Below are 14966 nucleotides of genomic sequence, written 5' to 3' on the forward strand. Positions count from 1 at the left end.
CTTCAAAATCACAAATGCATATAGCAATATATCAGTCATGAACAAATTATCAGTGGAGGTCCACTATGTCTGTGTTTTTTTTTTGTATTCACAGCAAAATTAATTTTCCATATTCTATTCCACAGCGAGAAATTGTAAGAGAGGAGGCAGCGCTGATGTCAAACCTATTGATTTCCTGAGCACTTCAGTAAGGGAGGGCTTAAGCAATCTGAGACACTTGAACATATGGAGAGTCAATGGCCATTATACTGTTTTGTACTGGTAGTAGTATTCAAGACTGGAGGCTCAAGGTGATTTATTTGATGTACTGAAACTGATGTGGTAGTGTATAAATGCACTTGTGGGCCAATGCAGAATGTCATTGCAGCTGAGAGCCAGAATTCAAGGAAATCAAGGAAATCAGAGATGGAATAGAGATTATGAAACACAAAAAATAATAAAGAAATAAAATATGCTACAGTATACTGTTATTTAAACAACCAAAGAAATAATAAATAAATAAAAAGCATATTTAGTGTGTCAGCCAGTGCTGCTTTCTCATAATAACTCTTAATAAGCTTGTTGAATGCATTTTATATATAATACACAAACATAAATGCAACTGGAACAGCCATTCCTTTGAGGTTTGCTTAACTCAGACCATGAAAACTTGAGTGAATCAGGGATGGTCAAATATAATCCATATTCTATATGAATCTATAACCTAAAACAGACAGTCGACCAAATACGCCCAAAACTCAATTTTCCCCCTTTCTGGTGCCTAGCTAACTCTCTGTGTGGTGTTGTACATAACTGTCAGACATTAGACCAGTGGGTTTCAACATTTTTTACTCAACAGTTTTCAAAGGCCAGTTGTTTTTCAGTTGTTCGTGATTTACTGGAAAGGATTAAAGATAAAGAATTGAGCTTAGCATAAAAAGAAAAAATGCATATTCAATATAAAATTGCCCATGACGTTACAAGATTTTACTCGTTTACATTTTTCCAGGTCAAGAAATCACACTTTTAAAACAAAGCTTCCTGCTGAGGCCCCCTATGGCCCCCGAACCCCTAGTTGAGAACTACTCCGTTGGATTTATCCGTTCAGAATTTTTTTTTTTTACATGCTCCCATTTCTTGCATGAATTTCTGGCATGGACTGAGGAATAAAATGTAAATAGACCCTTTTCAAGCATCTTTCCCATTATTTTCTACATCAACGCTCCTTTAGCACTAAACCCAATTGTCATCTGTGATTTCAAAACTTTTACACAGTAAAAGGAATGCACATTTGCGATTAAATTAGTAAAAAGTTCATGAAAATCTCATAGTACTAGTACACCATTTTAAAGAACATAAAACAAAAAAAATGACTGGACAGGGAGCTAAAAATAAGTGTGCCAAAACACAAAAGCTCTTAAATTCATCTTCATAGATCTATGTTGAAAGCAAACATCATTTTAGTGCTGTTTTTGACTGCTTAACTGCCATTATGCTTTTATATGTTGGCGGGTTAGCAGGAACCATGAGGTTAAAGGCAGTAGAGGATAATCACCGTGGAGACAGGTATGCAGTCAGATATGAGATATAAAACACATTGGAGAGACAGAGGATGGGAGAGCACGCTGTTACCAAATCATAAGAGAAGAAAAAAAATCATTTTTTGAAGGAGGATATACAAAGAAAGACAGAAACTGTTCATTGTTGTATTAAAACAAGCGTTACAACGGTAAACCTTTTCAGAAGGGAGCAGACGGAGGAAGACAGACAGCGGGGATGAGGGGTGATGGGAGGAGCGTGGTACGGAGAGAGAAGAGGGGACACCCCAATAAAGGGACTACGCTACATTTCAAACCGATTCAGATGAAACAAAAGTGCCACAAGCCGAGGAGGCCAGGATTGACTTTGTATAAAGATCGCACTCTCTACAAGTGCATCAGTGCAGAACTAATTTAACTGATGCAAACCGTGAGTACTAAACCTTTTATGCGATCAACTTGACCGGGCCTCATTTTAACATTTTGGAGGAGTCATGAATATTAGTCTATGATGTTAACAACAAAGTCTCGAACAGAAATGCATGACCAATATGTGTCGCACAAGAAAACAGAGCAAACATGACGGCTGCAGGGATGAAAATGTGATGGAAGAGGAAGGAAAAGTACTTAAAGTCACCAAATGCATGGTTAATTTTGCACATAAAGAAGCAGAAAGCGCAGTTATAAGCTAACAAAACACCCGGGAAAGAGATTGGAACAAATTAGCATGAAAACCAGACTAAGACAGATGAAAAATTAATGCAAGAAATGGTCAAAAGAAAAGCAAAGTGAAAAGCAAAATACCAGCAAGTGTTGGAAAAGAACGGTGGCTTCCTTTCCCCCGATTTTGCCCACTTCCAGGTCAGCCATCCCTCGTTTCTCCTCTTACGGGTTCCTCTCCTACTTTACTCTTCTCCCTCTCGTATTTCACGTTTCTGCCAGTCCACTCTCCTCAGTCCTGCTCTCTTCTTTTACCCCCTCCTTTCTTCTCTCTCTCTCTCTCTCTCTCTCTGCCTTTTCATCATTCCTCCTCACAGACACCACTCTCTTCCGCTTCCTTCCTTTCTTTACGGATAAGTGTAGAGAAGAGGGAAGGGGGAGGGAAACCTGCACTGTAAAGAGAGCAAGACTCGTGTGTTACAAGTAAAAAAAAAAAAAAGGCCTCTCAATGAGAAACAGGCTATCCCAGTGTGTGAGACACAGCTGAGAGAGATAGCGAGCCGCATTAAGCCGGTTTCTCCAACCATTGGGAGAAACGCAAATACTAGAGTCTCTTAAAGCGGTGCGTTAAAAGACGACCTGATGAGAGACGAGCTAAGCAACAGAAGAAAAGTGGTGTTTAATAGTATGTGCATGTGTAGGAGAGAGTGAAGGCTAGAAATACAGGACAGATCGAGATGAAGCGAGAGAGAAAGGGGGGTGGCTTCAGACAGAATATCTTAGTGGGAGGGAAAGAGGAGGAGAATAGAGGTGAAGAGAAAGCAAAGGGGTGGATTTTTCTCCGTCTTCTCTTGTTCACTTTTTCTCTCATTCGGAATCAATGTACTGTAAAGGATACAGCAGCATACAGATGACTCCTCTTGGCTAAGTTACCTCACTTTTTTTTTCTCGGCTCTTCCATTTGGTCAGGAACATGTAATCTTGCACTTGAACTTGAAACTCTCTCCCTGGTCTGCAAGCTCCAACCCCATCCTGGCCTCTCCCTGCCTGAGAACCTCCTGCAGGAGAAACACAGTGAACTGAGTCTGGGGGACAAGAAAGGGAAATTGAACATTGATATGCAGAGCAGCGAGGTGCAGGACAGCAGGAACGATATCCTGACATATTACCCCATATTACGTGATAACATGACATGCTTTTAGTTCAAAATAACTTTAAAATTATAGTTATACACTGTGTGCAGAATTATTAGGCAAGCTGATTTTCTGATCATATTTTTTTTCCAAGCACATTTTACCAATTCCAATCCACATCAATCTTAATAACTACTATTAATATTGTTTTTAATCATTTATAAGTGATATATAATTGTTCATGAAGGCTGGAAATGAAAAATGCCTTATATTCAGGTGTGCAGAATTATTAGGCAGGTTTGCTTTTACAGGCAAAATGAGCCAAAAAAAGAGATTTAACTCAGACTGAAAAGTCAAAAATTATTAAATACTCACGAGAAGGACGCAATACTAATGCAATACTAGAATTTGCAAAGTGAAAGCATGACCAAGGGAAAGCAAAATGCTCATGGGGTCAGCGGGGTCATACAAAATCAGGTGGAAAAGAAAAGACACATGTTAACTGCAAAAGATTGAAGAATTAAGGTGAAGAATTAAGTGTGAAACCATCAGGAACCCTTTAGTCTCCAGCGCCACCATTTTCCAGAACTGCAACCTACCTGGAGTCTCCAGAAGTGCAAGGTGTCAGGATCTCAGAGACTTAGGTTAGCTAAAGAATCCTAAAAAATGACCCGCTCTTAATAATAAGCACAAGCTGAAATGTTGTGAAATACATGAAGACTGGGTTTTTATAGGCTTTATAGACAGACAGCTTGAGAGTGACTCCTGAAGGACCAGCACCACATCCTCTTGTACCACTGTTTGAAGAATTTATCTTCCAAAATCTGGCAGTAAGGTGTGGGAGTTTACTTTTAGTCCCTCTCTTATCCTGAAATGTCCGTCTTGCAGAGATGGACTAAAAATGATCTTCCAAAACTTACTGCCAGATTCTGGAAGATAAATTCTTCAAACAGTGGTAAAAGAGGATGTGGTGCTGGTCCTTCAGGAGTCACTCTCAATCTGTCTGTCTATAAGGCCTATAAAAACCCAGTCTTCATGTATTTTATAACACTTCAGCTTGTGATTCTTATTAAGAGCGGGTCATTTTTTAGGATTCTTTAGCTAACCTAACTAAGTCTCTGAGACACCTTGCACTTCTGGAGACTCCAGGTAGGTTGCAGTTCTGGAAAATGGTGGCGCTGGAGACTAAAAGGTTCCTGATGGTTTCACACTTAACTCTTCACCTTAATTCTTAACTCTTTTGCAGTTAACATGTGTCTTTTCTTTTCCACCTGTTTTTGTATGACCCCGCTGACCCAATGAGCATTTTCCTGTCCATTGGTCATGCTTTAACTTTGCAATTTCTAGTATTGCATTAGTATTGCGTCCTTCTCATGAGTATTTAATCATTTTTGACTTTTCAGTCTAAGTTAAATCTCTTTTTTGGCTCATTTTGCCTGTAAAAGCAAACCTGCCTAATAATTCTGCACACCTGAATATAAGGCATTTTTCATTTCCAGCCTTCATGAACAATTATATATCACTTATAAATGATTAAAAACATTATTAATAGTAGTTATTAAGATTGATGTGGATTGAAATTGGTAAAATGTGTTTGGAAAAAAAATATGATCAGAAAGTTAGCTTGCCTAATAATTCTGCACACAGTGTATTATAGTCTATGTGCCTACATAAAGTAAGAGAAACATTTAACGTACTGGAGTAAAAAGTGTGACATACCTGCCCCAATCTTCAACATATTATATTATAGCTATCCTCTTTGTTTTGTGCCCCTTCAGATTTAAGAAACACATTCTCGTGTGTAATAAGAGTGGTTTACAGTGGTATGGCATACCAAAACGAATTGAACAGAACATGGTGTTTTGCGGTTTTTAAAAAACGTTTTAACGCAACGTCTTGAAAGCGCTGCATGTCTGCGACAGTGGCTCAAAACGGAAAAAAAAACAGATGTACATCGCAAATCAACAATTTAAACATATCAAATCATTTGAGAATTCTGTCGTCATCAGCTTGATGGTTGTTGTAAATATATAAACAAGATGTAAATGGGGTTTCTTACCATAAAATAACCAAGTAAACTCAACTGAATTACCCTGTGTAGTAAAAAACTGACTAAACCACCAAATCATGTCAAAGTAACTCGATTGAATCTCTTACTTACCTCTCAGTCAGAACTTATTTGACAACATTCAAAAGTATGCAGTAGGGATACCGATACCGATAACAGTATCAGTATCGGTATCGGCCGATACCAAGCTCATGTACTTGTACTCTTAAAGCCGCCTTTCCACTGCACACGACATTCGCATCTGATTGTCGCATTTCGGCCCCCTAGCGGCAGTCGCACAGAACTTTCAAATTGGTAGTGAAGCAACCGTTACCCTCGATCGGCTTATTCACCATGGTAAACTGAAGGATTTTAATGAATGTAACGTTAATGCATGTATGAATATATCCATACAAAGCAAATGACCCTCAATACATCTAAAATAAAAACATAGTAGATTTTATAGAGCTAATCAACGTAAAAATTGATTTAATAATCATAAAATATCTTTTTTTTTAACATAATTATTAATAACCACCATTTTACAGATAATAATAATAATAGTGTTAAAGTGTTGGTAATTCTAACTTCACGCTTATAGTTTTTATTAGAATACATCATATCCGGTCGGCCGGTCACATACGGTCTAGCGGCAGAAGTTCAAATATTTCAACGCATCCGAAGCTCAAATCGGATCCGAAATTTCCGCATTCGCATATGATCGGAACTCCACGCAGATATTTTATGATTATTAAATCAATTTTTACGTTGATTAGCTCTATAAAATCTATGTTTTTATTTTAGATGTATTGAGGGTCATTTGCTTTGTATGGATATATTCATACATGCATTAACGTTACATTCATTAAAATCCTTCAGTTTGACATGGTGAATAAGCCGATCGAGGGTAGCGGTTGCTTCACTACCAATTTCAAAGTTCCTTGCGACTGCCGCTAGGGGGCGAAATGCGACAATCGGATGCGAATGTCGTGTGCAGTGGAAAGGCGGCTTTACTGTGTGTTCACACCGCCGGCGGCGAGAGTGTCAAAGTGACAGGATGTCATTCATCTTCAATGAGAGCCGGTGGCGAGCTCGGCGAGAGCAGCGCGTCTAAGGCGGGCGTACACAGTGCGATTTTTGCTGTCGTACGAGTTCGCAAGCGTTTTTATTCAATCGTGTGGAAATCGTGTATGCTCGTATGGTCGCGGCTCGTACCATGTGCGAGGAATTACGAGCACTTCCCGACCTCCCGATTATTTTTAAACATGTCAAAAAAGTTCGGGAGCTATCAGAGGCTTCACTATGCTGATTAAACAGCTTTTGTGGGCAAACAGCTAATCATTTAATTAATGGACAGCCTGTTTGCTAATCTTCAGAATGTTTTACACTAAACAATACTTTCGTTGGGAACTATATGTATATTTTAGCTTGATAAAAAATTATTTTTTTAAGAGAAGGCAGACTAGGGAATGTTGCAACTGACGTCACTGCCATTACATGATAGGCTGAGAGGTGCCGCACGTGATTAAGTTAGCTGTTACGCTTTCTCCAATGGTAAGAGATACAGACCCTCTTATCTCCGGTGAAGCGACGCGTCAGAACCAAGCGGCAACCTACCCCTTTCTCTCGTGAAGCCAATACGGAAGTAACTTAAACTGCGATTCATCGACTGGCCGCTAGGGACAGGCTCCAAAAGAGAGCAGAATCTCATAGAGTCCCATGTTAAATTTAAGTTTATAGCAGAAAAAAACATGTTTACAAGTTGGTTCAAATTGTGGTTTTGGTCTATACTGCTATTTTTGGTAGATAGATAGCTCCTTTGCTTGCTAACATGGTCACGTCGAGCTAGGCGGGCGTGGTTTCAGCAACCAGTCATATCAGCTCAAACCACCTCCCCGCCTCTTTGCCCATTTTCAGTTATCCGGGAGTGACGTGCGGTGACGCGCAGCTAAGATGGCCGCGGCCTCATTTTCGCTTCAAAACTGCTGTTCAGAACACTATGGGTGACGTCACGGACGCTACGTCCATATTTTTTTACAGTCTATGGTCGGAACCCACAATTCAGTTTTTCAATTCAAAAGAAATGGGCTTCTCTCTGATGATGTAATCCGAATTAAATGTGCATTCTCTAGGCACATCCACTGCGAAGATGATGAGAGTCAGCAATGTCAACTTCATATTTGCAGCCGACACTTATTTAGAAAACATTAGATTATTAAAAAACAATTAAAATGTCTTCTTGCTGTTTTTTTTGTTTTTTTTTTGGTCAAATTCATAATCGTTTCTTTTGCCGATTCTTTATGACAAGCTTTATGCGTGCGCTTGAGTGCTATATAAATGATAATTATAGTTTATTCTCTCCAGTATTTAAAGCAGAACTAAGTAACTTTTTTTACATTCATAAATAGTTTCTAAGTCCTTACGATGGTTAATTGACTTGTGGTGGTGTGTTTGAGGCGTGCACTAACCCCCTCTGGCACGTCTACGCCAGAAAAAAAAGCACTTGCAAGTTGTTTTTTTACAGTCTATGGTTGAGCTGCATCGACCCGACACAATCTCGCCTCATGTTCACGTTCACGCGAGAGTGACAAAATGCTTTACGGTAATTCAAAAACAATGTATATATTGTGACTTTATAAGACAAGTTCGAAAATTACCCACCTCCATCGAGTGTACTGTATTTGCAAATTACCCACCTCCTCTTTCTTGTACTGTATTTGCAAAACTATTGCGCTGGTGAGCGTTGGAGTCGTTGTAGTCCAGAGCTGCGCTTGGAGTATTTATGACAGTGTGATTCACTGAAGGAAACTGTAGGGGGAGCTTCGCAAATCTTACTGAGTTCCGCTTTAAGAAATTGAATGTGAATAATCAACTAATCAATGTGATTAGTCAACTAATGGCTTGAACAACTATAGGCGATGAGAGAGAAAAAAACTTATTTCACATAGGCCTATTTTCTATCCAGCATGTCACAAAGGGTATTCTGATTTGAGCTCGCGCTCTGCTCGCATGCTCTCTCTCTCTCTCTCTCACACACACACACACACACTGAACTTTGTGCGATTGCTTTGGAAATCGTGTCGTATATCACCTCGTCTGTACGATTTTCAGATAAACTCACTCGGGACGTGTGCGTGGACATACGATCTTCCGACCATCAGAATTCGCACCGTGTACGCCCGCCTTTACTCGTAAAAATACCCCCGGTGATGCCTCATGTGACGTAACTGACAGAATTTTCATGCACAGAGACACCGGCGGTAGCAGCAGAAACAATGTCAGCTTCAGGGGTGTGAAAATTAATTATGACAACCCACACATTGCGAACTGCATGCTTTCAATCATTCGTTATCGATTAGTGAAGGCGGCATAGGCGGAATCGCGCTGACTGACACAGATCTGAAGGGTGCTCTCTCTCTTTCTTCCGCGCGATCAGATCTCCTCGCGCCTGAATGGTCAAATGCACACATAGTTGTCAAAATGTCCATGGTATGGAGTATCTCACGTAAATACAGTCGTTTATGGCTTAAGTGGATGTAAACATTTGGGTGAAAACAGGATATGCGTCAGTATGGATTCGGTCTTAAAGGGACCGTAGCTTATATTTGTCATAAATGTTAAAGGTGCTAAAGAGGATCTTTTCGTCGACTGAGAAACCAAAGACTGTTTGTGATTTTTTGAAATGAGTACATGCGTAAGAACAACCCCCCTCCTTCACAGCTCATTTCGAGGGAACGTCTCCCAAAACTCGTGCACGAGTTTTGGAACACGAGTGTTTACCACCGGCATTCGCTGTGTCGTGTTAGTGGATTCATTATGTCGGACTCACGGCAGGTAACTCATAATCTGCAGTTGTTACTCCTGTCTCCTGACAAAAACATTGCATGCGGCGCCTGTAGAGTGTGGAAAGTTACTGGAGCACGCAGCCGCGCACGTCTCGCACAAGGAACGTCATGGCAGTGATTGACAAGCCAGAGGGCCAATCGTTTACGCAATTGGCTGATGTTTTTAAGGCCCTACCTCGTGCACAGATGATGTATATTAATATTATTTCTTTCAGTGCACCTAATAGTCTTTTATCAGTTAGTAAAGACAGTTTCAAGTAATATTGCAAAAATGTATAAAACAAAACATCCTCTTTAGCACCTTTAATAAAACAACAAAAGATGTTAAATAAATTTATACATGGTAAATAATGACCACTGTAGGCTATCTAAAAAACAAATTTATTTAATATGTATCTCTATAGTATTTGTTGTATTGTTTGTAATTTGTAAATTTCTTTCTATATAACAACAATTATTGTGCCCTTTGAATGTTATTGGACACTGTGAAATTTTTGTTCTTTAAGTTTGTGACAAGCACATACAAATTATTACTTTTTCATTAGAGTAATAATAAAGAAGCTGTCCTACATTCATTAGTGCTTGGAAAATAACATTGAATCTGATTGGTTGATGAACATTCTAAGGTCAAAAGATGTACATTTATTTTCAGGGGAAGGCAAGGCTAAAGTAGTTCCAGTCAGGTCTTTTCACCGCATTACAGTTCCATATCACTTCGCCAAATGATTTCAGTAATTTCAAAGGTCCTTACAGCCAACAGCAAAAGAACCAAAACTCACAACGACACTGAACAAGCAAATAAATATAAACAATAGGATAAAAATGGCAAATTATTTGCTTACTTTTGCCACAAAATTACGTTTTATTATGTTTTAATTAACTGCATTATTAATAACTGCATTATTCCACTGTCAATGTCTGAAGCTTCTGTCACTAGCTCTAAAATGACGTTTTGGAATTAGCAATGGAGGCTCGGGATTAGATGCGTAAGAAATTAGTCTTACACAAGAACATTTTAAAGTTGAGTAAAAATGAAAAATTCTGTCATTAATTACTCACCCTCATGTCGCTCCATGCCCATAAGACGACCTTGGTTCATCTTTGGAACACAAAGGATTAGTCCACTTTCAAATAAAACTTTCCTGATAATTTACTCACCCCCATGTCATCCAAGATGTTCATGTCTTTCTTTCTTCAGTCGAAAAGAAATTAAGGTTTTTGATGAAAACATTCCAGGATTATTCTCCTTAGTGGACTTCAATGGTCTCGAAATGGTTGAAGGTCAAAATTAGTTTCAGTGCAGCTTCAAAGGTCTTTAAACGATACCAGACGAGGAATAAGGGTCTTATCTAGTGAAACGATCAGTCATTTTCTAAAAAATACAAATGTATATGCTTTATAAACATAAATGATCGCCTTTCAAGTGCTTCTACCATTCCGCTTTCTATGTTCTTCAAAAAGCTTATGCTGTATGTCCTACGCCTTCCCTATTCGGAAGGCGTAGAAGAATACGGAAAGCGGAATGGCGAAACCACTTGCAAGGCAATCATTTGTGTTTATAAAGCATATACAGTTGTATATTTTTTTTTTAAGAAAATGACCTATCAATTCGCTAGATAAGACCCTTATTCCTCGTCTGATATCGTTTAAAGCCCATTGAAGCTGCACTGAAACTAATTTTGACCTTCAACCGTTTGGAGACCATTGAAGTCCACTATAAGGAGAATAATCCTGGAATGTTTTAATCAAAAACCTTAATTTCTTTTCGACTGAAGAAAGAAAGACATTAACATCTTGTATGACATGGGGGTGAGTAAATTATCAGGAACTTTCATTCAGAAGTGAACTAATCCTTTAAGATATGTTTGATGAAATCCAGAGGTATATGACTCGTCCATAATAAATTCGTTGAATACATTTTTTTTTTTTTGTGCACAAAAAGTATTCACGTCGCTTCATAAAATTAAGTTTGAACCACAGCAGTCATGTCGACTGTTTTAACGCAGACTGTTTTAGTACCTTTCTAGACCTTGAAAGTGTTGATTATATTGCTGTCTATGGATGAGTCATATACCTCTGGATTTCATCAAAAATATTTTTATTTGTGTTCCGAAGATGAACAAAGGTCTTATGGGTGTGGATGGAACGACATGAGGGTGAGTAATTAATGACAGAAATTTCATTTTTGGGTGAACTAACCCTTTAAGGACAAAACTAAAAACCTGACAAATGTCTTGAAATACATAATCTGAACAATGTTTCAACAAATGTAAGTGGACTGCACACAAATTAACATTCAATAATGGTGTTACATTATCTATTTTTAATTAAGTAAATTGAACAAGACTCAAAATAATTTTGAGAGAATTCTGCTTTTTTCCACAATAAAATGCATGGTGATCAGTGGCTGCCATGTCAGTTGGTGAATGAAGCCCCTTGCTTGCAAATACAGAATGTAAAGACCAACAGAGCTTTGCGCTGACATTGAGCAACCATTCAAAAGTATTCAAAATCACAAGTCTCACCTCTTTTGATTGCCCTAACCCAGAGTAACAAGGACAGATCACACCACACATTATCTCCACACAACCAATGAGGCAAATCTTTGAGCACACTGCAAACATAAACAACTATCGATCTGCTTCACAATTGGTGAGAGCTGAGGTGGGATGGAAGGGGGAGAAAAGATAGGGTAGATAACAGAGGTCAAAGAGAAGTGTGCTGCAATCTCTTTCACCTTCATTATAGAAAGCAAACTGGCCCTTCATACATAACATCATTACCAGAGTGGGAGAACAATCCCATTAGGAACACTTCACTCCTAATGCAGACAAACTGTTCTTTTGCTCAAGGACAATCATTACCTGGGGGTGTGAGGGGGATACAGAGGGAGTGTGTGTGGCTGTGTAGAGGTAACTGTGCATGAGAGGATGGTATGCTTATACTGGTGCTGATCTTGAAAGGCCATCGCTATCGATTGCATTAAGCTTGCTGGGAGCCCGGGAAATCGATACATTTTTAAAGGCGAAGCAACTAACAGACAGCATTTGTGTTTGTGGGCTTCAGTGATACAAAATGGATTCTAAAGTGGTTATTTTTAAGAGATAAAAATACACATAATCAAATAAATTATTAAAATGCTAAATTTTAAAATATTATTATTAAAATATTACAGTACATCCAGCTCTAATTATATTGCAAAAAAAGATTGTATAATACATTTACAAATATTTATTTTAATTGTTGTCTGTAATTTAGTTTTTTTATACTTTACATATATATATATATATATATATATATATATATATATATATATATATATATATAAATCCCCTGCCTTCAGATATTATGTGCCAGTGTAGAAATCATATATTGTTGCAAAGCTCAGGCTGGGCAATAAAGAATAGCCTTGATCATTTCCTGTGGCTACGAACAAAGCAAAGATTTCTAATATGAGGTAATACGATCTATTTTGCCTTGGAAGCAATAAGTGAAAGAAATAACCTTCAAGCTACTTTTCGACCTCTGTTATTGTTGTGGATAATTATGGAGTGACTTTTGTGTGTTTTGTGAGCAAAATTTATTATAATTTAATTAAATAATAAAAGATTGCAAATAAAAAGTCTTCTTAAAGAAACAGTTCATCCAAAAAATAAAAATTCTGTCATCATTTACTCACCCTCAAGTTGTTCTAAACCTGCATAAAGTTCCTTCTTCTGTTGAACATATAAGGTATGTCATATGGTATAACATATGAATTTATTTCTTGTGCTGAACACAAAAGAAGATAATTTGAAGAATATGGGTAACAAACAGTTGCTGGTCCCCATTGACTTCCATAGTATAGAAAAAAATACTATGGAAGTCAATGGGGACAAGAAACTGTTTGGTTACCTACATTCTTCAAAATATCATCTTTTGTGTTCAGCACAAGAAATTCATACAGGTTTAGAACAACTTGAGGGTGAGTAAATGATTTTCATTTTTGGGTGAACTATAATAACTTTAAGACTGTTTTTAATTACAGTAATAAAGTAATAGATAACAAAACTCTTTGAATTGCAAATATCATATTCTCTTTCCTTTATGCACTTCCCATGCTTGTCATTATGTGCATTTTGCTCTCTGTTCTGGTGTCGTTTTTTGCGTGTCTAAAATCTTTGTTTGTGAGTAAATTGTGTAATTTCTATGGCACTATAGTCAAACTGGCACAAATTCTAACCAAAAAACTATATCATTATTTGCTAAAATGGCAAAAAAAATTATGTCCCCGCTTTTGCAATTGGTCAATGAACCAGTTAACCCCGCCCCAAACTCACGCCATTGGTTTAGCCACTGTTGCTAGGCTGGTTAGGCTCACAAAAAAACAATATATTTTGATAAGACACAAATTTGGGGAAATTTGGCTAAAATGTCACATTCGAGATGTAGTTCATATTGAACAAAAAGAAAAGAAAAAAAAAGAACCAAATGCAAACCAAGTATACATGTCATAACACTAAACTCAAGGGCTAATCGAGGTACCAGGTCAAAGGAATGCATCACACTCTTAATTCAAGTGGGATGCCAAATCACCCATGGCTCTTTGACCAAATTAATTGCATGTTCAAACGCATCCAGGAAAAATCCAATCAGTCCACCAGCTGAGGACCGGAATTACCCACTGACAAGGAATCTGGAGCCAAGAATGTGTACAGGTAGGAAAAGACAATGGAAGGAGGAGAAAATGAGGAGAAATCACACTGTTTTCCCATTTTGTTCTTGAATTCCTGTTACAGCACGGAGGCAGAATTATTATTCCCCTGACTGCACTGCCAGTAAAAAACTTATTGAATATTGGTAATGACAATCTGATCCTCTTTCTCTTTTTAAATCTGTGTCCACCTCCCTTTCTTTTAGCTATCATTTCCTCATCATTTAGCATCTGGGACATGCTGTAGGATCTGACTGTGTAAAGGTGACTGACTGTGACTGGGAAGGAATGATGTCAATTATACCATTTATCTCATGCTGTTTTCTAGGCTGTTCTCTAGAATTTATACCTACCATCAGGACGTTTTCCATTTTCAATATAAGCAAGCTGATCTAACATGCAGCCCGATGAACACGCTCTTACATCAGATCCTTAATACCCAGAGGGCAACGGAGGAGAAAGCAGCAGAAATGACAGAAAAAAGAAGGGATCAATTCTGCCATCTGCTGCACATCAGGAGAAGTTCACACTCTGTCAACAGTTATCAGTCTTGAAGTCATGTAATTCTACTCCAAACGGCTATTGCTTTTTATATAGTGCCGGTTCAATATAATGGTTATATAATACTATGGTTCAGTGTTATTGGAAGAGACTCTTTCCTTACATGCCTTCAAAAGACTTTCTCACTTTCTTTTTATGAACTAATTTTATGAACTTGATTATTTAGTAGTTTCATCATAATTTATTAATCACTTTATTTATTTATAATTGTATATTTTTCTGGCCTATGTTTATTTTGTTTTTGTGTTTGGCAATGTATACCGTCCTGGGACCCAGGAATAGACTTTTGTCCTCTGTAGTGGACATTATATTTTAGTGATTTTCTCTGACATCATACATGTAAGTCTGGATGTCCTGTAAAGAGCACATTCGGGGCTTTTGCAGAGGTTGCAGAGCACTCTAATGGAAATATGATAATATTTTGTAATTATTATTTAAATCAGATTAATTTTCAATTTTTTTGTTAGGGTTAGGGTTATTTTCAAAATATAGCTTTCTGTTATGAAACAG

The 14966-nt window shown here is 37.9% G+C and overlaps 1 long non-coding RNA gene across 4 annotated transcripts in view; it reads right to left on the reverse strand.

The window, feature by feature from the left end:
• LOC125243980 overlaps nucleotides 1-3420 on the reverse strand; it is a 31722-nt gene extending 28302 nt beyond the window's left edge. For all 4 annotated transcript variants that reach the window (XR_007179197.1, XR_007179198.1, XR_007179200.1 and 1 more), the window contains exons 1-2: nucleotides 3111-3420; nucleotides 2322-2629 (exon numbers count right to left, since the gene is read on the reverse strand). This is a non-coding gene — a long non-coding RNA (uncharacterized LOC125243980). The remainder of the gene's footprint in view (nucleotides 1-2321; nucleotides 2630-3110) is intronic.
• Between the last annotated feature and the right edge of the window lie 11546 nt (nucleotides 3421-14966).

Source organism: Megalobrama amblycephala, linkage group LG13 (genome assembly GCF_018812025.1).
Source record: "Megalobrama amblycephala isolate DHTTF-2021 linkage group LG13, ASM1881202v1, whole genome shotgun sequence".
Lineage (NCBI taxonomy): Eukaryota > Metazoa > Chordata > Actinopteri > Cypriniformes > Xenocyprididae > Megalobrama > Megalobrama amblycephala.